General features: G+C 38.9%; 1 protein-coding gene and 1 long non-coding RNA gene across 6 annotated transcripts in view; both read right to left on the bottom strand.

The window, feature by feature from the left end:
* The window catches only part of JAK2 (Janus kinase 2), a 96,019-nt gene extending 74,645 nt beyond the window's left edge, over positions 1-21,374 (bottom strand). For 3 of the 5 annotated variants that reach the window (XM_048291093.1, XM_048291098.1, XM_048291095.1), the window contains exons 1-2: positions 21,266-21,373; positions 20,619-20,733 (exon numbers count right to left, since the gene is read on the bottom strand). The gene's annotated coding sequence lies outside the window, so the exon portion shown is untranslated. Of the gene's footprint in view, positions 1-20,618; positions 20,734-21,265 lie in introns of all 5 variants that reach the window. The other 2 variants (XM_048291099.1, XM_048291094.1) reach the window with 2 other exon arrangements.
* Positions 21,375-22,235: 861 nt separating this feature from the next.
* On the bottom strand, positions 22,236-24,273 carry LOC125320116. The gene is made up of 3 exons (XR_007201009.1): positions 23,846-24,273; positions 22,926-23,041; positions 22,236-22,321 (listed from the first exon to the last, which is right to left on the bottom strand). It is a non-coding gene; the product is annotated as an uncharacterized LOC125320116 (long non-coding RNA).
* Between the last annotated feature and the right edge of the window lie 3,434 nt (positions 24,274-27,707).

The raw sequence follows: 27,707 nt of genomic DNA on the forward strand, positions 1-27,707 counted from the left end.
CCCAGTGCCCAATGAAGACATACAACACAATACAACAGCTTTCAACAAAACTTCTATAGATTGATATTCTCTACTAGCATAGACTGTATGAGAAAAATTAATTGGTGTTTATGGTCATAAAATTTTCAACTATGTGAACTTTGCAACAAAGCTAATAAACATGGGCCATATTTTTTGGACAGACACATCATCAAAAAGGTATCTTGTTGCATGCGTTTTACACTATAGCCCTTGCCTAACTGCATTCCTTTCATCCTTTTTTTTTTGTTGTTGAAGATTCAGAACCGGGATCTTTCTTGATTCAAAAGCTCAATTCCTAACTACTTGCTTTCTTCACCCTTCTCCAGTCTTTCATGTCTCCTGATCCTAATATTCTGAGATGCTACGGTTACTTTTATGAAGGAGTACCAGTAAGTATTTCTGGAACACCTACATTCCACTGCAATTACTGAACAATGAAAAAAAAGCTTATTTCTTCACACTCACTAGCCTACCACTTCTGTTTCTTTCAGCTATATGAACCATTCCTTCCTTCTTTTCCTCAAAGTGCTATCTAACAAATTGTGACACCTCTAAATCCAACCCCAGTTTTGAAATACCACTAGAGAATTTAGCAATGGCAGTTAAGGTTCTTTTACTGTTTTATGAAAATACATTTACAGCCATTTTGGAGTGGCTTTGACTTAATGCACACAAAGCTAACTAGATGCACTTAGTCATGTTTTCCTTTTCTAAGCTGGTTCACTTGTTTCAGAACAGGCATACAGGATGAGACCAAAGGCACACCTAGTTCTTCTAATGGTGGCCAAGAATAAGTGCCCAGAAAAGAGCTTAGGAGCAGAAGCAGCCCACAACAGTACTTTCCCAGGGTAGTTTCATAGTGATCCAAGATTCACAAACATTTTAAGCCAAGATGAAAAAAAAAAAAAGATCTTTGTGGTCTTTACAAGCAACACCTGTAAACAACCACCTTTTTCTCTACAACTATCTCAAAGGAGGTAGTGAGGTGGGGTTTGGTATCTTCTTCCAGGTAACAAGTGACAGGACAAGAGGAAATGGCCTTAAATTGTGCATGGTGAGATTTAGATTGGATATTGGGAAAAATTGCTTCACTGAAAGGGTAGTCAGCTATTGGAACACACTGCCCATGGAGAGGGTGGAATCACCATCCCTGAAAGTGTTCAAAAAGCATGTGGATGTGGCACATAGGGATATCATTTACTGGTGAACACAGTGCTACTAGGTTAATAGTTGGACTCAATCTGAGGTCTTTTCCCGTCTTAACGACTCTATGAAAAATTATACAAGTGCTTGTCCCTCCAGATATGAAAATCATCAGACCAGAAGATATTAAGGTCCTAGAGTTAAGTTAAAAATTCTGATTTTTTTTCTCCCCAAATGATTAACCTTAAGAACATACATCATTCCTCATTTCCATGTAATTTCCTCTGTTTCTTCTAATGTTTCCTGTCTCCATCTTTTCTTGTCGCTTTCTACAGTTTTCTTCTTTCTCCCATCCTACTGACTAGCACTCTTCTTCTGTGTTCCAAAAGGGGATGGGAATCAGACAAATTAAAAGACAGACAATCATTATCAGCCACTCATGAAGTCAACTTCCAAGGAATTTAAATCAAACTCAAAGCAGCACATCTGATACGTATTTTCCAACAAGAAGAAAATACATACATGAGCAGTCATTGCATGACCTAAGACAGGTAAGTCATTATAAAATAACAACCCCATACTAAAATAACTGGGTAAACAGCACAAGAAAGGAAAAAAAAGCAAGCAGGCCATTTCACTCTCAGGAAAGACACAGAATACAGCAGCAAAATCAGGCAGGACTGCAAATCCATTTGTTAAGGACAATGAGTCACACTGGAACACAACATGGGGTGCGGCAGAACTACCTAAGTTCATTATCTAGAGATCTTTAAAGGATTTTAAGAGGAAGGCAACTGACCTTCTTCAGTGAAGCCTCCTGACCCTTAAGTAGGAAAAGACAGGCACACACTAAAGGAAAAATCCTGGCAGTGCTTTTATGGAGGCATAACTGATTATACAGGCTGACCAGCAGAGAGAGCTGCATGAACTGGAAAGCCTGCATCTCAAATGGGGCACCAGTCAACACAGACCTTCTGGAACAGCAGTAGGGGCAGCATTTAATTAACAGTGTAAGAAATACGGTATGCAGATGTGGTACACACACAGATTGACAGCTCACAAGAGAACTGAACCCATACAAACACATTAGTTCAATTCTCATACAAAAGTGGCAGTCCTGGCAACACACAAGAAGAATGAATTTATGAAGAGTTCTGAAAAAGATCTTATATGAACGTGGCACTCTTAAAAACATCAACATAATTTACAGTACTGAAATACATGAGCTGTTGGCAAAGCTATGGAAGCAGGAGAGGCAAGTGTTAACATTACTGCCAATTCAAACGAAATCTTTTGAATGCGTGAGGGATCAACATGCAATTTATGAAGTCCAAAGAAACCTCACTTCAATTCTCAACTTTCTTATTAACTCTTCTACATGGTAGCTTTTGGTACATAAACAGATACATTTAACCATTTAAACCTCATTAAAAACCAGAGAAACTTTAAAAGACTTCTATAAACATGCCAAAGAAATAAAATATACTGCACCAAAGGCATTTACCTGAAAATTTACTTGTAAGAGAGCTATGTTCAGAGATGAACAAGCAGCTCAACTAATTTTGAATGCCTACAAAACCAGCCAACACTGCTATTCTATCATCACCAAAACCTACGATTAGTGTATTTAACTATTAACTAACTCCAGTAGCAAATTTACTAAGAAAAAAAAAGTCTTAAATATGAAGGTTAATGCAGTCTAGTTTTTGCGTACAGTGGTTTCACATTAGGTTAAACCTGTGAAATTCTGGAAAGCTGAAGTCTTACTCTCCCTTTCACCTGGTATTCCTAATTGCTCCCTACTTGCTCAGCACTTGTCTTTGTACCGTGACAACATCCAGTAAACCAGTTTCAGTTAGTCCTATTTAGAAGTTTTCAGCAAATCAGTTTTCTGCATTTTTTTCACTCCAAAAACTCAGGATTGCTAGCACAGATGCAGAGAAATGTACGCGAACATGCCCCACTCTGTCACAGACCAACTTGAAAATACATTCTACTTGAAAATGTATCCTTAATGAATGCACCAAAGAAAATCGAAGTTTCTCGAAATCTGCAGGAAAACCAGCAGAGTTAAGAAAAACATGGTTTGTGTCTGGGAATTTGCATTTTCTCAGAAAGATGCTCAAGAAAAATCTAAAAATAAAAGGTTTCATACAGAAAGAAGGCCATGAGCATACTTCCTACAGAGTGAGGCATTTAATTTAACCACACATGTCCGTAAAGGTTCTGCAGACATTTGCAAGGATTTAGGCTTAATATCCCATTGCATTCCACTTTGAGAAACCCACACTTTAGAAAGGTTGTTATACATACTAATTAGAATCTCAAAGTAATAATCAAAAGGAAAAAAAACCAAGCAAGATTATTTACCCTAGTGTTATGATTATTCATACACAGGTTCAATTCAAGCAAATATTTTCCTTGGTGTGAAACAAGACACCATTTTTATAAAGCAACAAAACTGGAAGTCACAATTACTACATGTGAAAGTGACAAAAGAGTAGCAGCATAATAACAACAACAATAATAATAATAACAATAATAATAAATCATAGATTAATATAGTTGAAAGGGACTTAGGGTGCTCATTTGGTCCTTTACCCCTGCTCAAAGCAGGGTCAAATTATACCAGGCTCAAAGCCTGTCTAGCAAAATTTTTACCACATTTAGAGGTGGATATTTCACAGCCTCTCTGAACAGCTTGTTCCAGTGTTTGACTATCCTCCCACTGAAAAAAATTTCCTTAATATCTAACAAAAATTTCCCATGCCCCTTGTCTTTGTCGTCTCTCATCCAAACACCATGTACATTCAAAAAAAAGTCCAGCTGCATATTTTTAATAGCCTCCCACCAGGTAGCTGAAGACAACAAACAACTATCTCCTTAGACTTCTCCAAATGAAAATGCACAATTCCCTCAGCCCGCAGTACATCGTGTACTCCAGCTGTATTCATCTTTGGCGGCACTTCATTGAACTTTTTCCAGCATGCCAGTGTTGGAATGATCTAGTATTACGAAGCTTTGAACTGGAATGCACAATCAGACAAAATTACTGGCCTTTCAAATAGAACTTTCTTTTCAAAGAAATACATTTTAGTGATACCAATGTTAAGTTAGATACTCAAGAAAAATGCAGGCTACACTTAGGAAATAATTGAGCATGCCCTGAAAAGTAGTAATCACAGTAGTAATCACTACTGGTATAGTGAGAGCTGAATTGAACACAAATTTTCAATATAATTGAGTAGTAAACATATCTTACAAGCACTACCTATATATATGGATCAGATTATGTGTTCTTTATACATACACACATATAACAAACATTATGCACATTCATTTTTACTTATATACTTTAATAAAGGACTTAGTCATCATGGGTGGAGACCTTATGTACAACCTGGCTGAAATCCAAAAAAAGAAGTACAGTTCTATAGTATCTGTGTTTATTTAGTTCTAGTTTGAAGACTATCTAGACAACAAATTACAAATATAAAAATTCTTAACTGCAAAAATTCAGGACTACATCAAAGAATAAAGCTATCATTCATAAGCATTTGCTGTCTCTCTTGAAGTCATACATATTTGACACAACCACTAAACTTGCTGGAACAGCTTCTAACTTGCAAAAGTCCGCAAAACAATTGCAAGACCTGCATATGAAAGAAGGAACAGTAACCCACAAATTCTACTCCTATATAGGAACTTTGCTATACAACAAAAATAAACACAAAGTAGCTGGTTCAGTTTTAAACTTTCTTTGGGCTAACATGATTTTTTCTTCCAAGCAGTGCAGACCGAACTTTGAAATGAGAGAACCCCTTTCCTCAAACTTTAAGGATGTTTCATAATACTCTACAATAGACTTTGCTAGATTACATGAGAGAACGTAGTACTTTACTGCAAGTAACATCAATGACCAACAAACTCAATCTGTAAATGGGAAAAAACCCCTAACACATAGATGCAGACTGATTCCTGGAAATAAATAGTCTCCTTCTGTATTCTACATAAAGGTAGAAAAGGATTCAAAACCACTTTTTTTTTTTTTTTAACCCAGGATACATTGTGGGATGACTACCTCAGCCAGCAAGTAAGTAATGTCAATGCAAAAAAAAAAAAAAAATCAGAGAACTCATTTTAGCAAGAAAGAGATGATTGTAATTGCAAAATGTTTGGAGATTAAAGGGTTTTTTTCCCTTTGCAACAACAACAAAGTATGTCTCAGCAACCCAGTCTGAGGGCCAATGAATACAAGCAAGGACTATAATCACTTTCACGCTGTCCACTCTCTGTCCTCCAGACCCTAGTCTTCTGTTATCTTTAGAAGTTTCAAGTGGAAATGGATACGGGAGTTTTCCCATATCTCTTAACACTTAACTTACATTGCAATAGAGTTCTGGGACGTGGAAGCTTGTTAACCTTAAGACCAAGAACTTCAAGGCTTTAACAATAAACTGTTTGTTAATTAAATTACAGTTAAAACTGTAATTGTAAACAATTTCTGCTACACAGAAATATTGTCAAAGTAACAAGTCCAGTGGGTGCTAAATGGTGGTTGCCTCCAAAATGCTGTATCTGATATTTTATCTAGAACAGTGACCTTTTAGTAACCTAGTTACCTCAGCCATAACTCAGAAATCAACCTTAATAAAAAGATAATACACATAAAACCTGCTTAGATTTACTAAGCTACTAGCTGAGTCACATATTACTCAAATGTTTATCATGTCCACATAACTCAAAGTAAAAATGGTTTAATTCTAATGAATCCAAATAAATTTTTTTGATTTCATAAGGCTTTGACTGAGAGCCCAAGAAGTGAAACAGTATCTGAATCCGCATAGAAAAAAAAATTAGAAATCAAATTAAGCAAGTTGCAGCTCAGTCAGATTTGGGAGTCTAACATGCTTGATTGTTGACTTGCTGTACGCATATTAATCTAAAATAAATTTCAGCTTAATCCCAAAAGAGCAGAAACCAGGTTTTCTAGTGATAATGCTGAATCTTTTGCATATAGGTGTCTGGTTATTTTTAAATACACAGGAATAGAAAAAATGTGATCCAGATGCAGATCCTCTTTAAAAGCACTTCCAAACATTTCTTTAAAAGCCAACTTCAATGGCTGTAAATACATATGCAGTTATGATTATTCTTTTGTTCTTAGTATTTTAGGGACTTTATTTTATAGTGAATGCAATCAAGTAACAGACTCCTTGCTTTGATGAAAGTCCCCTATATGTTTTATCTCTAAAACAGTATTTCTTTGAACTACTTCAAGTACTGTAACAAAACTGAGTAACTAGGTGCAATAACATTGTTAGTTTAATGCCCACCCCATCTCACCGCAGCAGAAGTACTAGAAATAAAACAATGACAAATAAAAACCTACTGGCATTCTTCATCTATGGTACTCAACTCCAGTTAATTCAGTTGTCCTTTAACTCAGTCAAAAGAGTGTCACTGCAGCACTGAAAACCCCATCTTGTGAAGCCCTTCAAGAATATGTCTGGCAGGCCTTTACATGGAAGAAAGTGTCAGTACTCCAAACCTTTAACCCCTCTCTTTTCTCAGTGTTTTCTGCTCAAGGATCTCACTTCTATTGTTTATCAGCCTTGTTTGTAGGAGGCGTTGGTAAGAGTGATGGTAAGCTTCCACATACTTTCTCATCCCTGCCTTGCCAAACCCCTTCCTATTAATGCTGTCTACCTCACTGTATTAGCAACTCTATAACCAAACCAAGCCAGAAACACTTTTATGGTTGACTTCCTTTTCACACTGTTCTATGTGTTTGTGACTAACTGATAGATTGGGTGGGAAACTTCTGCGAATCCACTAATATGGGAGGTACAGCTAGACAGTCAAAGGCTTCACACACCAGAGCCCACAATCCTGGTGAATGGACAACATGTTACCGAAACAAGTGTGTTTTTCACTATGACCAAAACAGATGAAATATCATTACATCTTATTCCTTTTACAAATCCAAAGCAGTCCCATATGTAGTTCAACTGTCCTCCTAGAGCTATAGGTGCTCTCTAATCAGTCCTTTCTGTACTGCCTTTGCTCAGCTGCTGAGGGCCCCTTTACTGGCCCTTCATTTCACGAGCTTTTTCACTGCAGCAGCTTGGGCAAGTGGTAATATTTTTCCCTTTACCACACAAATGCAAATATATTGCCTGCACTGGTCCTGCAAAACCTCTAAATACTTCTTGAGTTGAGCATTTAGTCCAGCAGTACTATAATTATGCTGGCAGCTAAATTCCCTTCCATTAATTTCCTGGTTTAATTCCTCCCTTCTATTTTATACATCATAATCCTCTCCCTGCCCTGAAAAAGACAAAAGGAAAAATGGAGGGGAAAAAGAAACCCGCTTTTCTTCTTTCCACTTTATTCTATATCCTTGCTCTATTCTGTATTTTGTAAAAGTTCCCCACTTTAAGTTCCTTTTCCTTTGTTTATTCTGGGCATTCTGCATTTCCTACTTCTCCCTTCCTTTCCTAGCAGCTGGACTCCTCAAAAGAACTTGTTCTGACCCTTTGACAGGTTTGGGGTTTTTTTCCTTTTGGTAGAAGACAAAAGAGCCAGCTCTCCCCTGGTATTCCATTTCCTTATCACTCAAGAGCATGCAAGTTGCTTTTGGAGCTGATAATCTTCAGTGTCTTCTTCTGTAACGGCTGGCAAGTCAGTAATTTTAAATAATCCACTGAAAGTAGAAATTATTGATCAGGCTATTTATGTGACAACTGAACTTTACAAGACAGGATTATCTGCAAACATGCAACACTCAAAGAATTACTTCTAATGGGGAAACAAGTTAAAAATGTATATAAAACCCAGAAAATACAAGGAAATAGATCTAGAAAAAGGTTCTAGAAAACTCATTTTCATGTAATCAGTACAAGTAGTGTTGCCACAAAGAAAAACTGCCAATTTTTTCTTACTTCTGCACTGCAAATTACTTCATTTCTGCCTGTGATGTTTAGATTACAGACGTCATTAGTTCCAGTACTATTATTGAACTAAAAATTACATAAGGGTTTTTTTTCATCTTCTATTTTTTGTGTGAAAGAAACACACCATTGCAGATGTCAAATGATGTGTTGCTGTTATCAAGTTTAGACATCATGCATCTGTTCCAAATAAATGGTGTAGCTATCATAGCAGTCTTGACAGTAAACATGATGTTCTTAAATCAACTAGGATTTTCAGGTTACAAGGACAAAAATGAAAAGACAGACAAATTAAAAAACTGACATGCCTACATATAGGCTGTGTAATCCACAGCTGACCTGCCATTTCTTTCATTACCTCTACACACATTTAACACTTTAAGCTTGGCTGTAAACATATACTGAGATCTGCTAAAGCCAGACTTTGCGTGAACTAGTCCAACAGTAGCATTTTGATAATCTACTTGCTGAACACTGAGAGTACTTTTCAAATGTTTTGAAGCTAGCAGAAACAGTAGCATTAGCAGTAATACATTTGAAATGTTCTATCACATTCTGAAAGCATATGAAATTCTAAGACCCCAATATTCCATAAACAGAGGTATGGCATAATTTAAAATACAGAATGACTGATGTTATTATTGATGTATGCAATGATACACTATTAAAGATTCTCTCTAATAAAAACAACAGAATTGTATAACATTTCACAGTAAACACTGCATTTACAGCAGTGTACTTACGGGTATGTAGTTGTTTCAATAACAAACAGTTATATTATATAGCAATTCACCCAGTAAGTACTGAGATCCAATCTTTTAATTATGACTTCAAAACGGCCTCATCCATTACACAGGTAAAACAAAACCTTAAAATAAAAGTATGTAGGAAATATCACAAATTATAATTGCAAAACCAATCCTGTACATGATCTGTATCAGTAGACAGAGGCGTCATAAATAAAAGGCTTATTAAGCTGCTACTTTATTCCATCACATGGCCTAAAAAAATGAAAGGACTACAACCTGAAATACGTATTTCCTCTTATTGCCCTGACAAGAAACTAAAAAGGTATTGGTGAAAAATAAGTAAGGAATGTGTTACATACATATGTAAGATACAGCATTTTCTGGGGAAATAAACAGTATTTTAGAGAAAATTTCAGTTTAAATTATGAAATCTTTAACACTCACATACAGCCAGGGTGTCTGGCTCTCAACCATGGTGAATCAAAGGCTAGCAAAACACTTGCAGATAGCATGAACAGCTGCTTCAAACACCTACAAACGTCAGTCTTTTCCTAGATCAATTGTCTATACTGAGGTTATAAAAGAACATTTCCAAAGTCTTATCACAAAGAAACTCTCCACTCTCAACACAGCAGCCTCATTGAAATTCGACATTACACAGTATTTTCCAACAGTTACTACTGCTGGAAGAATTAAATATGTACAGTAACAGTTAAAAAGACACATACAAGGACTTGCACCTCCCGTCTGTATTTCCATACAGATCCACTCATCTACCCACACCCTCACAGAACATTCAGTTCACTTTTGTGACACTTCACAGTCAAAGTCCAGAATCACTAAATACTCTGAGTGGGAAAGAACCCACAGGGATCACTGAGCCCAAGTCTTAAGTGAATGGCCTGTATGGGCATTGAACCCACAAGCTCAGCATTATTAGCATCATGCTCTAGCCAACTGAACTAATTTCATGGCTTCTTGCACCTTCTTAAGTACCTGCCATCTGTATTTTCTTTCCCTCACTTGTAATACATTTTGACTTCCTATCATTATCCTCATAATCAGACTAAACATCAGTTCTCATCCAGTCTACTACCAAGCAACCTGCCAGTTTCTGTTTTCGTTCCAGACAAAATATAGATATTTCTCCTTCCTCACACTTCAAAAGAAATTCTAATCAAAATACCACACCCTTACCCACTGAGGCTAACAGAACTGAGTCTTTCCACAACCTGTTTTTCACAAGCAATTTGTTTTTTCCACTAACAAATCAAAACTAATTTCTTCTTCAAAGCCAGCAACAGTTCTCCTCCAACTGAAAGCAAATTTTCTAACACAAAGATAATTTTAATATAGCTTAGCCCAGCTTGCACATACAATCATATTTAATGCACTGTAAAGTACTTTTTTGTTATCTTATTTTCTTCCCATTTTCTCTCCAGAGGCATTCAAAACTTGAGGGAGTTTGCTCTAGCAAATCTGAGGACAACAGATCCAGAAAAACAAAAGTTTGTTTCAGCAATGAAAACTGAAAGACAAAATACTTGGCTAGATTTGGGCCATGAAGTTTGATTCCAAGTAGGTCAGACCTTGACTACTGTCAAGTACAGAAAGCAATCTTAAAACCTACTTGATTCAGAGCAGAACAGCTAATGGCTGTTTTATTAATGGGACCAGAGGAATAAATTTAAGAAAGCAACAAAGCCACAACAGGGAAGATGTGGTTGAACACGACAGAAAAGTTCTGAAAAAAGAAGAGTAAAGAGATAGCAAGAAGTTAATGAACAGAGGCATCTGGAGGGATGATGACACAAAGCCGTTTACATTCTTGCTCTCTCCTTATTTTAAGCACATTTTATTTCCAGAATCCTACTGAGTTTCTGCTTCTGCCTGTAAATTCACCCCATGCTTCACTACTGTGAGAAAGAAATACAGAAGTATTTTTGCTGTTGTGGTAAAAGTCGAAAATTTCTTTTCTGACAACAGTGGAAATATAACCATTTAGAGGTTATATTATGCCTATAACCTTATATATATATATATACACACACACACATACCCCTATATATATGAAAAAAATGTGCCTTTGACTAAGACTGTCTTCTTTTATTTGTAAGTTCAAAATAGTTATCTTGTACGTGGTGCAGTATCATTCATATTAGAAAGTTCACATTTTACAATTTAACTTCTTTTTTTCTACCACTTGCTGTGTAAGCTTACCAAATAAGTCTACAAGCCCATTTAACCTTGTTGCTGCATCGTGTATATTTTTGCCAGGAAGGCTTTAATACTTTCTTCCCTGAGTTTCTCTTTTATCTCCTTTAAGTGTCATCAGTGACAGTGATTTCCCACCTTATTTCCCTGACAGCAAGAGGATGTGCAGCAGTTTTGTTTGCTTAGTTTCTTCCTCTAAAGGCTCAGTGAGTAACTAGAAATTATGTCTAGATGAGAAAGATGCTGTACCCAACAACAGGTAAGTATTCTAGAACCACTGTAATGTATTATAAAGAATTAACTACTAGATGAGAAATTAGATTTTCCTCTTAACCAGAAATAAGCAAAATATTGTTTCAACCAATAATCACTATCATCACAGTGATAATTCTTGCATGTTTACTGCCTCTGAACATACCTCTCTCTTATAGGGGAAGTAATTAAGATGTTCTTTGCTTAACAATGGGATTTCTTAAAATTTCTTCTTTCCCCTTAATATTTAATAATCAAGAAAGCAGCCTAATAATTTAGGTCATTATAATTTGAAAAGAGGCAGGAACACAAAATTTAAAAAGCAATATAAACCAAAAAGAAGTGGAAACAGAAGGCAAGTATTCTAACATTACATATATATTTAGTTCCTCAAGTAAAAGAGCAAACCTTAGGAAGAAATGCAAGAATTTTAGGCACAAATATTATCACTAGTACAAGCTCTTATTAAACAAATTAAATGATGCAAAAAAATGGCATACTGATCCATGATATATTTATGCTCCTCAAGGGAAGATACCTGCATTCCACAATTAACTTTATTAGCAAGCAGTGAAATCACAGAGCAACTGTTAAGAAAGGCAAGTATCAAAACTTGACTTGTGAACCTGTACACAGGAATCCAGTTTGATGAAAGAACCATACTGCACTGGCACACCCTTGTAACTAGTTCTAGAAGACATTCATTCCAGCAAAACAGAAAGCATTGGTCTCAACAGGTTGAAATTTAATGACCTGACAAAAACAAAGACCTTAACTCCAAAAGTTCCAGCGGGTTTAACAGTCCATGAATCTCAGAGTCTCAAAGAGAAAATTAAAAATAACACGAACTCCCAAATATTAATACATGTGTTTTATGCATTACACTATACATGTAATATATAATTAAGTACTCAGCATTTTAATGGCCAGACAAATTTATTTATTCAAATTAAATATATCTTCTTTTAAGTTGACTGAAATTGATGCCATGAAGATTTTTTGCCTTTTCTTTTATACCTCTGTTATACCTTTTTACAACTTCTGTATTCTCAGTGCTTTTTGCCTACATTCTTGGACTTGTTTGTCAAACTGAGAGATTAAACATTTTAGAAGCTTTGTAGCTAGGGATCAGTGTGCCCCAGACCCCAAGGTCCTCTCCAGAACACATTCTATAAACTAAGATAGAACCATCCAGGGGAGGGCTCCTTGGGGAGGGGGGCTCACCTGAGCCTCTCATTGGGGAATCTTTGATAGATATGCTAATTAGTAAAACCTATAATGTTATACCTGATCTTTTGGGGGTTTTCAGCAGGGTGCATTTCAATGTATATGACCTGGCCATGTGCACCTAAAGATCCTTAGAATAAATACCAAGGTAAAATCCCTTTTCCCCTCCTAACCATGTATGACTCTTGATTTTAAGACCAGGAAAAGGCATCAAAATTAAAGAGAACATTTAATATGAAACACTCACGTTGCACATTTACTTTTTAAACTGTTGTTCCACGTATATAATCACTGAAGCAGCCAAATAGTTCTTTGCACTAATGTTTTTAATTAAACAAGACACATGGTGCATTTTTATGAAAGAAGAGATGGAATTTAATGAGTCCAATCTAGAATTTGAATTTTAATTAATTACATTATGCCAAAAAGCACAATGGCTATAATTTTCAACTATAGTAATTTTTAACTTACTGCTGGCATACTGCATTTCTAAGATTGAAATGTAACAAAAACATGATACTGTCAAGAAAAACTACAGTTGACATTATTAAATACAGTACTTAGAAAGAAACGTTAGATAACCAAATAAATTTATCAAAACATACTGTATTTTTCAAACCGTGCAGTTCATTAAAGATGAAAGCTCAGTTAATTACATGAGCTGAACAGCCTGTTTCTGGTCACAATATCCTTCAAGGATTTAAACCAATCATAGTTCATCATTGTATGGTTATTTTTACACATACTGGAAGAAGAATATATTCCCAGTTTGTTGGAAAATCTCTGGCCACCTACTGTCCTGGCTTCTATTTAGAAATCTGCCAATATTCAGATCTTAGTTGAATTTAAAATTCTGAGTCTAGGCCCTATTCCACTAACAGAAAAAAAACGACTGGCAAACAGGAACAAGTTCACAGCAGAGGCCACCAACACAGATGGACAATGTAGCACAGACCCCATGAGGACAGACTGGGGAGCAGGGTCTATTCCACCTGGAAGAGACTGGGGGAGCCTAACAGCAGTCCCCAGTACCAACATGGAAATCATTCAGAAGATGGAGCCAAGCTCTTGTCCTCCATTCACAGGACAAGAGACAGCAAGAGCAAGTTGAAACACAAAATGTTCAGAGAGGATATAAAGAGAAAGTTTGACATCCAGAGGATAGCCCAGCAGTTGATGTGTTGTCTCCATCCTTGGAGATTTTTATGACCTGCCTGGATACAGCTTTCATACTTGTTATGACCTCCCTACTGACCCTGCTTTATGCAGAACTTTGGAACAGAAACCAACTGAGGTTCTCTCCTCACTAAATTATTCTGTGGTTCTACACCTACAATACCTCTCTTTAACCGAAAGTTACATTATTTGACTAAATTTAGGCTTTAGTAGAATTGTAACTATAACCTGCAAACAATTTTCTTTAAAACAAGCAATAAAGAAATCTTTTCATCTCTATTAGCTGCCTGTCCACTGAAGATCAGGGATGATATGCTCTTGTTTTCATTCTGTGTGTCTCCTGAGCATGAAAGAGGACCATCACTTTTCCTGGCTTCATGGATATTTAACCCATTAACTACATGATAAAGTGATCAAGGTCACTTCCCCTTAGGCATTCTCAGTCAGAAACACTTCAGCTACACTGCAGCAACTCAAAATAATGAGTTTTTTATCCAAGACATACTAGAGATGTTGGAGAAGGAGCAAAGTAGTTTGACACATTAACACAAAGCACCAAGTGCTCTACATGCTGCTCAAAACTAAAGCTTTTCTGTATTTCCAGAAATGGCTTCAAAAAATCTAACTATAAAGCTGCTCAAAGGCCTTTCACAGAGTTTGGCTGAGCAGTCTACAAGGCTACTGCAAGGACAAGAAACTCGACAGTCAATGCCTTCTAGCATATTATGGCATGCGGTTAACGTGCTGTAATACCAAGTCATGACAAACTTTAAATATCCTTCTATAAAGTGTGACTAAGAAATAGTATTTCACCACCCTGCACAGTCATAACAACTGCACAACCACATCACAGCTTAACAACTTAAACTACAAAAAGAGACATCATCTATTATCAACCTACTCAAAAATTTTTATCTCAGATTCATGAGTTCAAAAAAATTATGTGTCAAAACTCACCGAACTACCATAAAAATTGACATTTTTGCATTCCAAAGTGAGTTTAAAATTCAGTTTTGTAGGTTGACTGGCAGAATTATTGATAAGTGCCGCGGTTTAGGAATGGTATTTCCAATTCAGTACTCCCACTAAAAAGAAACCCTAGTTGCTCCCTCCATGTCCCCACTCCGGTGAAAGACACAAAAGGCAGAGATTACAGGTTGAGATAAGAACAATTTACTGGAAACAGCAATGAGATAAGAAAACAGTAACAGCAACAGTATTAATAACAAAAGTGTAAAAACGAGGGTGATTTACATGCAAAATGCTCCCCAAAGGCCACAGGTTCCCTTTGCCCACCACACTTCTTGACCCCAAGCCTCACCCTTCCTTCCCGAAGTGAGAGTGCCCTACTTCTGACAGCACAGATGAAGTGCTTGGTATAGAGCAACAACCTAGACACTTCCACATGGCTCCAGGCTCCACCCCATGCAGCTACTGCAGAAAAATTAACTCTGTCTTGGCTGAAACCAGGACAGTAAGACAGCAATATCAGCAAGTGGCAGAGCTCTCTGGAAAAAGACCTGAAAAAATACCAAAGCCCAAGAAAACTATGGCACAGCTTAAGGGTGCTGCAGTCTAAAGATACCGTTCTAAACACTGTTAATACACCCGAACCAGTTTGGGTAGCAAAGGCCATGTGAAACCTCCAGTGTCCTGTACAGTTTACACTGCTGTGGCTTCCAGCTGCTAAAAGATGAAAGAGTTTAGGTACACACCTACGTGTGTTACCATCACACATGCAACTATATTGCAAACACAGCTTCAAATTTATTTGGTTCTGATTGATACTGGTGTGATCTCATTAAACCTCAGCCAAATAAATCCCCTGGTTTATTTATTCTCCACTGTGATGCACATCTATTTCATCACACTGCTTTTAGGTCTGCCAGTGCATAACAATGAAAAGTGAAAATTCCATTTCATTTTTATGTCCACTTTGCACAGTGCCTATACGTTTTACTAAGTCTTGCACTGCCATTATCACAAAGTTAAGTCTAATATGCTTCTCCCCAGCTTCTGCAAGCTTGCTTATGAAATACTCATTGAAATTCAGTACAAGTCCATCATCCTTTCAATGTCCAAAACACGGTTTTGGTGTGCTAGGCTCCAGTTTTAGGGACTAAAAGACCCATAGGAATAGAATAGCCTAATGTTAGCCAACTACCTTGAAATCACCTTTAACTGAAGAAACCAGGTTAGGAGAAAAGCAATCAGAAGTCCATTTTCACAAGCTCCCTGACAGAGAGCATAGTTACAAAGAATATACCTGAAGACCCAGGTATATGGCAATTAAAAGATAACCATGCACCTATTTACACAGTTGTTAGAGTAGTTCCAAAGTCTGTCTTTTGGGAGCCAGCTGTTGGATTGACACATGCTTTACTGCCCACAGCTGAGGATCTGGGTCTTGAGCAATCCAGTGCCCTCCGATTCCACTAGGAACCCAACATTTCTTTTGTAGCTCAGTCCATCTTCAGGGTTATCCAGGATGTGATTACACAACATCTTCTCTGACATTGCAAGCCAGCTTAAGAAGTTACCCTGTCCATTCCCTTTCCCTCATGCCACTTGTTCCAAATGAGACAAAAAAATTAATTTTAACTTAGGTCACTTGTGATACAGTTTACAGCGCAGCCCTACAAAAAGCTGTTATGTTTACACAACGGAGGGAGCAGCAAATTCCAGTGTTTGTGAGAGGCTAAGGAAAGAAAAGTCTTGAGAACAAAGACAGTTTCAGAGAACAGTTAATACACATCATGAAACTCCACCTTATTTTTAGGTGTCTGTGACTTCATGGTTTGTAATTCCATCTCCATGGTTTATAAACCCTTCTTTTATTAGGAATTAATGTTTGTTTTCCAATTGTCTTTGTCCTCAAATGCTCTTACCTTAGTCTCTCAGTCAAATTTTTACCTAATACATAAGTCAGACACCACCTGCAGCCATACCTCTGATGTGAATCCATGTAACTAATCCCATAATTTCATGTTGAAATTAAAAGGCCTCCCAATCTAAATGCACTTAAGTAACTAAGGCCTCTAAAAACTGATAAACACAGGTACCAAATGTACTGTATATTTATGTATCAAGATTGGATATTTAGAAGGCAAAGGGCTTCTTACTTTAGAAATACCTGACAGTGCTAGAAACCCAAGATGTTGACAGGGTTATGACACACTGAATACTGACGAACATTTTGAAACCCTTGGAGTCAAGCAAGACCAAGGGATAACAGAGGTGGAAAATACTCATTTAAAGCATATTAGACCTGTACACTAACACTATTCCTCTAAGATATTATCCACCCACCAAAAAAACCTCAAAATTCTTGCATTGTTTCTTGTGAACAGGATTATGTACAAAAAAAGATCTCAAAACCAGATTTAAACTGATTTGATAGTTACTCACTAAATACTACAAAAAAGTAAATCCTTGAGACCAATGAAGTCACATGAACAAGCTTTTTTAAATTTTTAATTATACATGCAAGTAACTTTAATCACAACACTTTAAACATGTCTAATAAATCCATTTATTTAAAACGCCTGTAAAAGACTTTCTTAGGTCCTGAAATCCACTGCAACTGCACAAGCACATAAGCAGAACAATAAAGGTAACACCAGCTAAATCAGCTGCACTAAACTGTTGATAAAAAACTTTACACCACAAACAACACATAGATCAAGAACTGCAGTCAATATCAGGAAGGGTCCCACATGGGGCTGGCATGCAGAGCAAGAAACACCACACCATACATATTTATGCAAGCATATAAGCACTTTCAAAGTCCTAGCCTAAAAACAACTATGGTGATAACCGGCTTACATGAAACTTGAGCAGAATCAAAACTGAGAGCTAGCTAAGCAAAAAAAACCGGAAGACAGATAACGTCTGATGTCAACAAACACAAAATAATAAACCCCTGAAAGAATAACTCGCAGTTATTCCTACGTGACACTAAATTCTAAGCCAAATGTAAGCAGATAAACAAAACAACCACTCCCAGGATGTGCCGCTCAACAGAATCTCTGCTTAATACAGGCACACACAAGACAAGAAATGAAGTGTTCTGATGAAAAGAGGGAAGGTATTGAAAACATTCTTAATTCACCTGGAATATTGTCTTTCATGACATCACAAAGACCACAGAAAAACAAAATCAGTTCATAGATTTGTATGAGCTATGAACAAATACTGGAGAGCCTAAGAAAAAAGAAAATACACACATACATATAACCCCTGCCACCACCCCTGCAAAAAAAACCTCCACACAAAACCAGAAGAAAACCAAGAAGACAGAAGACAGAAAATCAAAGCATCAAGAGCTAACACCTCCATTCCTAATAAAAGGAAGTGTACAACCATGATTAAAAGCAATCTACTAACAATAAAAGGAACCATGTAATACTGGTCAGTAGTCATTGTCAAAGACAGATGCAGAGACAATTCACCTCATAAAAGGACAATGCTTCTATTGATTTTAAATCAATAGCTGCCTGTACCAGATTGGAGGGGTTTTTTTCTACAAATCAGATTTAAAGATTCAGCTTTGACTGTGTGACACAGTAACTACATAACCAAAATTAGATGGACAATTGCCTTCTAGGCAAGTCATTCTACATAACACATGAGAGTTATCACTGTCCATGAGAACCAGACCTCTCTGCATCCACTACTGCATAACCCACAGAGCTTGACATTTGAGTGAGGCATCATCCTTTTTCTTTGAGCATCTTACAGGTTGCAACTGACAGTGAGAACATACCTTGCACTTGTACCTTGAAGCTCTCACTGCACTGAGACGCACAGAACCCATTTAAGTGAAACATACAATGTACTCTCTAGATGAACACAGTATGCAGCAGAGAGCATCTACTTGTATGCAGCAAATAAAACTGGATTACAGTTCCTTCAGCAAAACTACTGTAAAGAAGCTTCTTTGTATATTCACATTTTTGTACTGTTTTTGACATCTGCATAAAGACAGATCTATCTTACAAAATAATTTTGAAAATCTCACATTCGGAAATTCAAGAAAGCTCCTCATTCCCCTTCTGATAAAGAAATTTCATCTGGAACAAGTTAAAGAAACACAAACGTAAGCATGAGCTCAAATGTTGACTCAAATCATGCTAGTGTTACTCATATTAGTCATCTTACTGGGCTCATGCTGAGAACCCCATGGGACATATGAATACATAAAGAACCCACCAAAATCAGCGCACAGCCAGGGTCAGAGGCTTTGAAACAGCAGCTCTATTAAGTCAAATGAAAAAAATATAACTGTGTACTGCCTAATGACAGTGACAACATTTGCACGCAAGCCTAGATAAAAAGTAGCAGGTGTGTTACAAGAAAACGCTAACCTGAAGAAAAAAACCAGGAGCACTAGGATAGGATAATTTGGGTTGAAAGGCACCTCAGGTGGTCATCTCGTCCAGCCTTCCACTCAAAGTTCCAGTTACTTTTCTTAAAAAAGCCACCAGATTTTGGTTGCCTTGTTCCAGTTGGGTTTTTTTAGAACACCACTTTTTTAGAACAAATACTTGGTTTATTATTGCATAGTCAGTTCTGTTAATTGCTTTTTAATTGCAAGTTTTGTAACTTTTGATACTCTTCTATTCATAATTAACACCATTTAATTTCTGTTTAATACTAACACATTTCTGAATTTTGTTTATTTCCCTTTTAAGGCTCTTTCAAATGAGATCTCAGGTTATTTCTTGTAACTGCAAACATCGTCACTTAGCTTTTTGTTTACATAAGGTCATACTTTAAAAATGCCCCAGAGCTGAGACAAAAAGAGACCAGTGGCAAAGCAACAACCTCATTCAGCAACTCCTTTTCTTCTAACTTCAGAAAGATGATGCCACTGCTAGTACAACATGGCAGCAACACTCACTTTAGTATTATTCTGCAGTCATGCATAACTTTACCTCCATATAGTTTGGAAATGGTTATTCTACAGAGATTTCAGCTTTTTATTAGCCTAATCACCACTTTAAACAGCTACAAGTAAAAAGCAGTAGCAGCCTCCTTTCATTTTCCATTCTGCAGCTCCAGTCAGTCTGATTTGACCAACAAGGATGTTGGACCACTTTCTGCATTCCACCTACTTCTTGCTCATTACAACTTCCCCTCCCAGCAGCAAATACTACTTCCCCATGTTGCTGGTGTTGTCACTTACAAAAATGAAATTCTCTGTAGATAGGTCAATTTTAAGGTTTCTCTGGAAAGTGCACCACTGCTTAAAATCCCTGTTATTTCATACAATAATACTGAAGTTGTTTAATTCAAAATTCTAGATTAACACCATGTAAGTAACTCTGGATGCACTCTCATCAAGCACAAGACAGTAGTGGCTACTGTATTCCTACTGAATCCTCAAATTACTGCCAACAACCCTAAAAAGGGAAGAAAAATGGGCATGCCCAAAGAACATCACTGCAGTATTAGCCCTGTATCAGTTATGAAGAAGACTGAGATGCAGGGAAGGGAAGGAAAAAAAGTTAATCCATATAGCTGATCCAAAATACCTTTATTTTAAGTGTGCGCAGAATCTCTCTATAGTCTTCTGTCAATACTAATTTTCCATAAAATAGAAACTTACACTTTTCTCTCACTTAAATTACATATACATTTAACTGGCAATAGAAGAAATGAAGTAGATAATAAATTGGTACGATTTACAGAGCTAAGATGTCAGAAACACTGATCATTAAGCAACTAATGATCAAGTGCAGAATCACACTAAAAACTGTAAATAGCCATTACAATCTTCCCAATTAAGTTTCCTTCAGTCCAGCAACCAAAAGGAATACAGTCAACAATTCTCAGCATAAGACAATTTATGGATAACCAAAGGAAGGTGCTATTTTCTCACCTGTCACTGACTGCAGAAGTGAGAAATTTGAAGACAATGCCACAATCAGGTTCTAATTAGATTTCAGTCGCAAAAAAAAAAAAAATCTGAGGAAGTTTTATCTGAATTTTTTTTTCTTTAAAAAAAAGGAAAAAAGAAAATGAAAAATAAATTATCCTGTGAAAATTAATCCAATCCATTAATTCACAACCCACATCTAACAGAACATTTCTCCACGCAGAAGCAAATTCAATAGACACATATAGAGAAAAACCGCAAATGTGGTTCCGTGACTGTTTGCCCTCCTTCTGCGAAGTGATTTTTTTTTTTTAACGCCACAAATAAGTGTTCGCGAGGAAGTTCTCCCGCAACACACAGCACCTCCACCGAAGAGGCGCGGCAGCCACACTTCCAGCCTCCCCGCCGCCGAGGTCGGCCCCGGCCCGCCCCCCCGGGAGCGCTGTTTACGGAGGGGGAGGAAGCCAGCGCGGTTCCCCCGCTCACAGCGCCCGGCGGGCAGGGCCGCCCGTCCCCCGAGCGCCCGCCCGCCCCCGCCGGCCAGGGGGGAGCCGCCGCCCGCGGGACGGGGCGCGGGACACGGCGGTGCAGCCGCCACGCCGCCACCCCCACGGCCCCGCCGGCGGGCGGGCGCCGCCGACCCCACTCACCGCGGCGGCGGCTGTGCAGCGCGGCGCGCAGGCAGCGTCCCGTCCGCTCCCTCCCCATGCACGGCGGCGCCGGCCGGGGACGCGGCGGCAGCTCCGCGCCGACCCGCGCTCTGCCGCTGCCTCCGGCTGGGCGGCGCTCCCGCCGCTCACGTCATCGCGCGGCTGCGGGCGGGGCGGGCCCGCCGCGCTCCCCCGGCAAGGCGCGGCTGCTCCGCGCGGGGCTCGCGGTGCCGGGCGGGGCGGGGCGGGGCGGGGCGGGGCGGGGCGGGGCGGGGCGGGGCGGGGCGGGGCGGGGCGGGGCGGGGTGGGGTGTCCCTCGGCCGGCCGGGACGCCGGGCGGCCGCAGGGCAGGCGCGCCGCAACTGTCCCGTGGAGGTAGCAGCCACCTGGTCACAGAATCACAGCGTACTTGGAGTTGGAAAGGGCAACGGGCACACGTGGATCATCAGGCACACATGGATCATCGAGTCCAGCTCCTCGTCCTACACAGTACCATCCCCGAGAGTTATATATGTGCTTGAGAGCGTGATCGAAACTCGTCTGGAACTCTGTCAGGCTCTGTCGGCACTAGGGAGGGCACCGGCGTTTTGTCGGTGCGAGAAGCGGAACCGCTGCCGAGCAGGCGAGTGCTGCTCTTTGCCCCTGCTGCCTGCTGGGCAGTCGGTGTGGGCAGCAAGGCCTTCTTGTCTCTCACAAGTCTCCGTCTGTATGAGCCCGCTGAGGTGAAACCTGGACCGCAGTGAGGCGAAGGGCATCGGACCAGCGAGTGTGAGGGACAGATCCGGCCTTGTTCAGCCCTGGTAAACAAGCAGTGAGTGCATCTTTGCTGCGGTCTGGCTGCACAGGAATGAGTGTGTTAGCTGCGCCAAAGAAAAAATGTACGGTTGTTTTTTAAGCAAAGTGTGTGTGTGCTAGTTCTGTCCCACCTCCTGGGATTTATTGCACAGTTCTGACTTCTGAAATGCACACTCTTCTGTTACTTCCTGTGTGATGAGTTTGTTTTCTTGTCCGTGCCAAGTAAACGTGCCTCACCTGAAAGCTCAGGAACCGGGTTGTCTGTTAGACAAAGGAAAAACACAAGCTGGGACAGGGAAGAACTAAAAAGCACTGTAAAAGTTTGACAGATAATGAGTCTCAGACTGCCAACAGGCTCATGCTCATGACATTCAGTGCTTTCAAAGCAGGCTGTTACATGTCAGCTAGCAATTTGGTACTGTCAAAATGTAATTCTTTAAGGACAATCTTGTCCCTGTCATTTCTATGATGTGATGCATGGCTTTTTGCTCTGTACAGAAGAGTATGACCTATACCATCATCTCACAGGAAACAAAATCTAGGCCATTTCAGAACTAGAAATTATCTTGGTGGGTACATTGCTTTGTTTTTCTTGAATGTGCAGTGTAAAGAATACCCGGTGATTTTGAAATAAAGTAAATTACAGCATGTTTTCTTCTGTAATATCTAGTCCTTCATCTCAAAGAAAGTTTCTGTGGTATTACCTCCTCTAATAATTTGCCTTTCATGTTTAATGTCTATTCCCAGTTTGCAGTGTGGAAAACTCGCACAGACATGCTGCAGTGACACTGAAAATTTCTTCCAAGCAGGGAAAGGAAAGAAACTCCAAAATAAAAATATTCTGATGCCTCCCAAACATAATTACCTAATATGCCACTGATATCCAGACCACTCAAAAGATAAGGAGAGTAGTGTACTACATCGGTTGTGCTCACTCTGTATCTTGAGACTCTGCTCATCAAGATCGCTGTGGACAGAACCCTACAAATGCAAAAAATTTGACTGAAATAGATGACAAATCCTTATATTGTTAAGTTTCAGTAATTTGTCAGGGTCAGGTGTAGTTGGACCTGCAAAATTCCTCAGCCTCTGGAGTGGAATTATCACACTATCACTCAACTGGATTTTGAAAGTCCAGTCTGTGTTAGGACTCCAAATATTACAGCTTATCTAATCATACCTGGCATTTTTATTTGTCTTCTATTATAATTAAACATGCTTTAGTATAATGTAGCAAAAAACAATACTGTCCTATGAAATATCCTTTTTCACTACTTCAGCGTTGTGCATTACTTTCATCAGAGTTCTTGATACTACATCAATTTTTAATGAAACCTTTAAAAGGCATCTGCATTCAAAAACTGTGAACATCTCAAGTTTGCATCTAACTACCATTTAAGCACTCCTCTTTCCTTTTTCCTTGCTAAATGATCATACAGTGTCCATACATTTGCATGTTAATATGCTTGGATACAAGTGTCAACCTGTAGTGGGAAGTTGAATTATCATTTTTCTCCGTACTGTTCACACATTTCATTTTGCATATTTACACTTTGTGAATACCCTCATGTGTAGGGTGTAGTAACACAGGCATAACCACAGAATCCAAAAACATGGATGCTAAATAATAAACTTAGTAAACAAATCCCCAAATAATGGACAAAAATACCCCTAATTATACACAAAGCATGATTTCTCCAGGTGGTGTAGCAGCTTCAAATTTAGTTTGCTTTTCAAAGCAAGTTACAAACTTGCCATCTGTGTAAAAGGGTTAGTTTTACTTACTTGATTGCTTCTGTGTTCCAAATTCTGAGATTAGTGTGCAGGCCAGGAAATAGATTCTGATTCATTTTCATGTTCAAAAAGCTGAAAATTAGAAATAGTTCTGTAGTAGTTCCTTCAAAAATTTCTATAGCTGGACTTCAATTTATCATTTTCAGCTGGAATTAAAATCAAACCATATTCTCTGTTCAGGATTAGGGAAGTATTTGCAAAACCTTTGCAAATGACAACACTAAGGAAGTTACTTAAATAAGTCAAATCTATGAAGTCAGACTGCATGTATTTGACTTTTCCTTCTACTTTTGTAGTAGGATGCAAAATTCTTACTGTTTAATAAGTACATATTTCATAATGTTTTTTCTCCTTTTCTTTGTGTAGTAGGCCCTGCCTCGGAGAAAAACATACTTTGGTTAAAAAGCCATGGGTTTTTTTTTAAATATATGGCACAAAGAACACTCTTAAATGAAATGTTTTCATTTTTTATAGCCATTCTCTGAAACCTATTTCCTGAAGTCGTATGAGTGATTACCTCCTTCCTGGAGGAGAATGGAAGAAAAAACACCTGTAAATACAGGTTTGTATATGACTCAGCTCCCAAAAGGACACACTTCTAATTCATTCCCTTTGGGAAAATATAACTTAGGAAAAAAAGCCATCTCTTGGCCTTCAGGGCCTGAACAGCAAGCGCAAGATTGTCCCCTTCCAGACATCCATTCATCTGTTCCTCTGAGAGACAGTAGAAAGTACGTAAAAATACCTTTTGTAATGCATTTCTGCAAAGATGGCTTTTGGAACATATGCCTAAGAATGCTAAAGGTACTTCTCCAGACACTAAATTCTACCCTCATTGCTGTTCCTGGTGGAAGATGCACTTCTTTTTCAGTTCATTCTCCAACAGCCCACTGTGTTCTTGATCAGGTACAAAGCGCTGCATCACACAACAATCCCATAGGAAAAAAAATTTTAAAACCCAAACAAACATGGTAAAAGCCCTACAAGGACAGGCATTAGTTCAATTGCTGAGCAAGTAAAAAGCACTCAGAGACTACAGCGACTAATGCAGAACAGTGACTTCTATAAACCAGAGGAATGGAAGAAGGTAATGCTCCCTGTGTGTCCAAAACTGCCCTGTTTCCTTTCCTAGAAGTTTCCAGGAGCTGGATAAGCTTTCATTTTCCAACAGCTCTCTGGGTTTCCCTCCAAACAATACAAGGAGAAGACATGGAAGCCTGCTTTGTAGCCCACAGTAATCACAAATAGTGCTCTGTGTGATAGATTCTTGGTTTGTATGAGGGATTCGTGTGCCAGATGTTCAGTGGCACTGAAACTTGGACTGAAAAGGATTGCATAGCAGTATTGCTGTATTTCTTACCAATATTCATAGTATATACACAAGTCAACCACATGTAGTGCATGAGATTTTCATCTGTACCTTTCAAATTGAATTGTTCCAGTTTTGTGGGTTTCAGTAGTTTCTGATAGGTTTTATGCAAATAAAGATTAAATTATTTTCTTATTTACTGTTTAATGAAGCTGATTGCCTCATGTGAATAGTAAGGCCTGCACTGATCTCCACACCACTTGTGGCTCTATTAAATGTTCCAATCCTTTGAACACTGTCATCCATGTGGCTCAGCACAGGTTGGTGTGGATCTGATATGGAAATGGAGTAAATTAATTTCTTGCCAAGTTAGTTGAGTCACAATGGAGCAGCAGCATGGGATTTCCTTTTAAGGAGCATGTGCCTTTCTCTTATTAGAGGATAAAATCCAGCATGCAGCCAACAGTTATGTGGCTGGAAGAAGCAGGCAGGCAACTAAGTGCAAGCAATTGGTTTAACTGTAGAACTTCAAAATAAACTTTTGAAATGCAGTCCACTGATGGGAAATGGCTTGGTATAAATGACATTACAGGGAACCACAAATTTACTATCACTCTGTAACTTTTTACTTATGTCAGAGTAAACATTTAGGTATACTAGTGCCACATAGTAAGGAAAAGTCAGTAAGTCTGTATTTCTCCTCAAAATGTGCTAACAGAATGAAATAAAACAAAATTAATGAAACTGCAGCCTGAGGCTGAAGGAGAACCTTCAAGCATAGACACTGCAGACTCAGCTTGCAGTGTCTGTTGGTGGCTCTGCTGTCAAAAGTCCTTTGCAATACAAATGCTTCAGGAGTCCATCAGTATGCCAGGCCTCCGTCAAGTAACAGTTTGTTTCCTAAACAACTTCTGCTTGCATGGGTTTTGTTCTTCTTTGTTCTCTCTTTAATTTTTAAAGCAGGCTATCTTCTGTGCTTAACTGATATCTAAATACAATAATATGTGAATTTTTCTTGGGTTTCCATGGCCAGGTTTTGGTAGTGGGGAAGCTACTGGCTTCTGTCAGAATGTACCAGAAGGTTCCTCCATGTCTGGTAGAGCCAGTGTCAGCTGACTTCAGGATGGACATGCTGCTGGCCAAGTCTGGACCAACCAGAAATGGTAGTAACACCTTTTGATAACATATTTAAGAAGGAAAAAAGTTATTGGGCAGATGTAATTGCAGCCAGAGAAAAGCAGAGTGCGAATTCGTAAGAGGAACAGCTCTGCAGACACCAAGGTCAGTGAAGAAGGAGAGGGAGGAGGTGCTCCAGACACAGCAGCTGGGCTTCCCCTGAAGCCCATGGTGCAGACCTTGGTAAGACAGCTGTGACCCTGCAGCCCATGGAGGACCACATGGATGCAGAAATCTATCTGCAGCTCCTGGAGGAGACCCACACCAGAGCAGGTGGATGCCCAAAAGAGGCTGTGACCCTGTGGGAGGCCTGGCAGGAACCTGCAGACCCAAGGAGAGAGAAGTCCACATTGGAGCAGGTTTCCTGGTAGAACTTGAGACCCTGTGAGATCTCATGCTGGAGCAGGCTGTGCCTGATGGATTGCATCTATGGGACAGTGACACACATTGCAGCAGTTCATGGAGAACTGTTGTTGCCTGCGGGATGAGCTCACACTGCAGAAATTAAGAAAGAACTGTCTCCTGTAGGAGGAACCCCACGCTGGAGCAGGGGAAGGACTTCTGCCCCTGAGAACTGGGAGAAAAAAAAAGTGTGATGAACTGACCATAATCCCCATTCCCCTTCTGCTCTTGTTCTCCCTCCTCTGCGGGAGGAAGTAGAGCTAGGAAGGAGGAGAGGTGGGGGAAAGTGTTTTTAAGATTTGGTTAATTCTCATTATCCTGCTCTGATTTTCTTGGCAATAAATTCAATTAATCCCCAAATTCAGTCTGTTTTGTCTGAGATGGTAATTATTTGTGATCTCTCACTGACTTTAATCATGAGCCTTTCACTGTATTTTCTCTTCCATGTCCCGTTGAGGAGGGGAGTGTTAGAGCAGCTTTGGTGGGTACCTGGTATCCAGCCAGGATCAACCCTCCACAGAATTCAAAAGGTTTTCAGTTCTACTGTTACACAAATTGTATTCATATTCATAATAAGGACAAATTAGGTGCCTTCCCAGGTCCACCTATCACTAGGAAAATAACTTATGACAAAGAAATTGTCCTGAAAATCCCATGGGAGTAGGGAGGTCTACTAGATTGAAAACCTCTCATAACAGGTTTTGGAGGGACCAGGGTCCATTTTTTCTTTTGAAAAATCAGAGCAAAATCACCTCAGCCTTTCTTATCTTAGTCAAATATGGGAAACAGCCTGCTTCCCTCATATACATAAACTAATGTCTCTCTTCATTCTTGGAGTTTACAGATATTTAAGGGAGTCAGAAATTGACCAGAAGTACTCTAATGCAAAATGACATGTTTCCAGCCCAGTTCATGTGAATACCTTCTGCAGGACTTCGTTGTGTACAGTGTTCAGAACTGCATAAT

The sequence above is a fragment of the Corvus hawaiiensis genome, chromosome Z (assembly GCF_020740725.1).
Source record: "Corvus hawaiiensis isolate bCorHaw1 chromosome Z, bCorHaw1.pri.cur, whole genome shotgun sequence".
Classification (NCBI taxonomy): Eukaryota; Metazoa; Chordata; class Aves; order Passeriformes; family Corvidae; genus Corvus; species Corvus hawaiiensis.